This window comes from Pecten maximus, chromosome 1 (genome assembly GCF_902652985.1).
Source record: "Pecten maximus chromosome 1, xPecMax1.1, whole genome shotgun sequence".
Classification (NCBI taxonomy): Eukaryota; Metazoa; Mollusca; class Bivalvia; order Pectinida; family Pectinidae; genus Pecten; species Pecten maximus.
Window position 1 is genome coordinate 55,542,627 of NC_047015.1, and position 3,980 is coordinate 55,546,606.

The following is a 3,980-nucleotide window of genomic DNA, read 5'->3' on the forward strand; positions in this document are numbered from 1 at the left end:
GCATTTTCGGTATAGTGACAACTCCAGATAATGTATTTTCGGTACAGTGACAACTCAAGATAATGTATTTTCGGTACAGTGACAACTCAATGTAATGTATTTTCGGTATAGTGACAACTCCAGATAACGTATTTTCGGTACAGTGACAACTCAATGTAATGTATTTTCGGTACAGTGACAACTCCAGATAATGTATCTTCGGTACAGTGACAACTCCAGATAATGTATCTTCGGTACAGTGACAACTCCAGATAATGTATTTTTGGTACAGTGACAACTCCAGGTAATGTAATTTCGGTACAGTGACAACAATTGATGTCGTCCTTTCTGAAAACAAAATGTCTTTTCATTACATACAATGAAATCACAAACTGAATTTCTTGTACAGAGTTTTGAATAATTAAAGATGATGAGCTGCTATTGGTATTTTCTGTACATTTAAAACACACAAAAAATGATGCATTTGTAGAGTATTATGAGAAAACCAGAGAGACCATTTCTTCTCCAGACACACAAACACACTTCACCTGTAGCAGGCCCCGACCTTTACGTCCCTGCAGTAATGGAAGCGATAATCGTTATGATTTATTAGAAGCTGATAATCATCGTTAACCAAACTAATATCAATTTACGGGCAATAATAGTTTTGATATCACTAAATACACCCTACTTAGTACGGCGTACGACGGCCGGGATATGAGAAATCAAATCGGGTAATTAACACCAGGTTCATATCACTCACAGTTGAAATTGACTTGTGGTGTTTCGACCAGACATTATGTTGATTTCAATCTGTGTTGACGTTCGTTTCAGTTCTGTGACGTCTAACTCTATCGCCGTTAGGTATAGTAGAACTCATTTACAGATTAATAGATATTCTTATGTCATTTGATTTATTTTTGTCGTTAATATACTAGTAAATTAAAATGAGTCGACCTTAACATTTCGTATTTGGGTATTTGTGTGATAGATGATATCCATAATATACATGAAAAACGTCAAATGTGATGTATATATAGTTCTACTGCATCTCATAGGCACTACGAAATCATTCCACTGCCACAAGTTTTTTTATGCTTTCTATTTTGGACAGATATTGAGAAGACCAATTTTGCCAGCCTACATTGCAATGCTTGATCAAGTTTGTCTTTTGTTTTCTGTCTTTTGTGACGAAGGAAATATAAGATATGTCTCATTATTTAAATGACATTGAAGTAAAATGATATTTTCATTAAAGTCATCGGAGATACAACGCTAACAAATAAAGACATCTAAGCATATTATTGAAGAGCTTTTATCGGAACAGAGAAAAATACCTAGGGTAATCTCATTTTGTTTCATTTAAGATATATTGAACGCAAGGGGATAAATTCTAACTACCAAAAGCAGAAACAGTTTGACACTTAGCTGTAGAAGAACATTCAAAATAAGTTACAGAATAACACCTTTGTATATGAATTTATCAATAAATAAGAAAATGTCTAAAAATGAATAACAAAACTGCATCATACAGCTGTTTCGTCCTTCAATGACCCGTCAATGATGTTAGGGACATCACACAGCTGTTCCGTCCTCCTAGAACTTGTCAATGATGTTAGAAACATCATACAGCTGTTTCGTCCTTCAAGGACTTGTCAGTGATGTCAGAGACATCATACAGCTGTTTCGTCCTTCTAGGACTTGTCAGTGATGTCAGAGACATCATACAGCTGTTCCGTCCTCCTAGAACTTGTCAATGATGTTAGAAACATCATACAGCTGTTTCGTCCTTCAAGGACTTGTCAGTGATGTCAGAGACATCATACAGCTGTTTCGTCCTTCTAGGACTTGTCAATGATGTTAGAAACATCATACAGCTGTTTCGTCCTTCTAGGACTTGTCAGTGATGTTAGAAACATCATACAGCTGTTTCGTCCTTCTAGGACTTTTCAATGATGTTAGAAACATCATACAGCTGTTTCGTCCTTCTAGGACTCGTCAGTGATGTTAGGGACATCATACAACTGTCTCGTCCTTCTAGGACTTGTCAGTGCTGAAGGGGGACATGATACTGATGTTTGGCACAGTGGTAACACATTTCCCTTTCACCTAGGCGACGGGGTTCGATTCCCCGATCGGACGTGAAAAGGTATTGGGCCACTTGCCCGACCACGTGGGTTTTTCCGCGGGTACTCCGGTTTCCTCCCACAGTAAGACCCCTCGCGCGCTTATATCCGGGCCAACACACGTGATCAATATAAGTTGATATAACTTTTTTGGCAATTGTTGTAAAATAAATAAAAATTACATGTAGGACTCGTCAGTGCTGCTAGGAACATGATACTACGGTTTCGCCCATCTAGGACTCATCAGTGATGCTAAGTGCCAAAAGCCTTTTGATGGAAAGTTTGGAAAATCGAAGTCTGTCTGAACGAGGGTTAAATTAACCCCATAATTTAAAGATTTTAATTTCAAACGTGACATGTTTGCATCATACATCAGGGACACAAAAGGATTATCTACGGATAATTCAGGATCAGTGTATACAGGGATTATCCTTGGGACAATACATATAGCTCTCATTGTGTTAATCTCCGTATAAAGCATGTCCTTTGTCTTTTGTTCTGGTAGGTATAGAAGACTTTATGCTAATTCTGTTTCGTTTTATTGATTTTTTCTGGTTTGTTCACGCGTTGTTGTGTTGTTTATCTTTGTCAGTTTAAACGTAGCTCATCTAAGAGATAAATAAATAAAAAAACAACTTCAGTTTCTTATCTCTGATTGGTTTTTTCAACATCAGGCTCCATTTTCACCAATGCTTCTAACTTAAAGATATTTCTTTACTCGCACTGAAAGTTTCCCTAACTAACATTTTCCTGAATTTCAATGCAAGTTTTTAGGTAAAGTAATTTCCAAATCGGAACACCTCGCCTCCGTCTGCAAACGTAGTTTCGTAGAAAATGACGAGGGGTTCCGATTGGTAATTTCTTTGATTTAAGGAACCTTAATGGAGATGAAAAGATGAATGTTTCTATATTCTAGGACTTTAACCATCAGGTTAAAAGAACGCTTGTTATGTTTCTAATCATTATTCTGAGATTTTGTGAAGTTTAAATTTTTCGAAAATATTAGACATGTTCATAATTTGTCAAGTATAATGCAGATCATTGTGAGCTATCAGTGCAACTTGTTCGGGTAGATAAAACACAATATGGCCGCCATGACGTCATATTAAGATATTTTTTCGGGTTAAACGTTTTTTTTTATTTTAAAATGTTAATGCAAAACTTTGCAGATAAATTACGCTATTTGGCCAAAACATGCTAGTTTATTTTCAACCTTTTTCAGTTTTCTGGAAAGCAAAATTTGTAATCAATTGGTTATCTCCAACAATTATTGGGGACAAAGGAGAGCATTATCATGCCTCAGGGCGTTTCATTCCCTAATTGACTTTGTTCAAACTATGTTTATAAAGAATTTCGTAGGGTTTTCATGCTTCAAATGCAAGGTCATTGTTACTATTTATAAAAATTCGTCAAACAACTAATCGGGTGCAGTTTAGTCTGATATTTTGTAGTTATAAGGTATATATGTACCGCTAAACCATGACTTTATATTAATATGTCTCCAAATTTTCTACATGTTTTTTTTCAGCTTTGAAACTAACTATACAAGATGGCAGGTCACATCTGCATAAAATGCACAAGATGAATTATCACTTATGCATGCAATCTTACATACCAATCACTACAGCGTGGTTTGCTGTTCTACCTCAATGTATATTAAATCGAATTTATTTCAAATCATCACACCAAAATCATTGCTACCTTTTTTTTACAAATAACTTGAATTAATAGTGTCATTAATTAGAAAAGGTCGTACTCAACTTAATTCTCAGTTGGAGTCTACCATGATGTCACTGTAGTTGCCATGGTGACAGAGAAGCCGGGAGTTGATGACGTATAGACCTTCCGCTATCAACAGCGTATACCGTTGTTGGC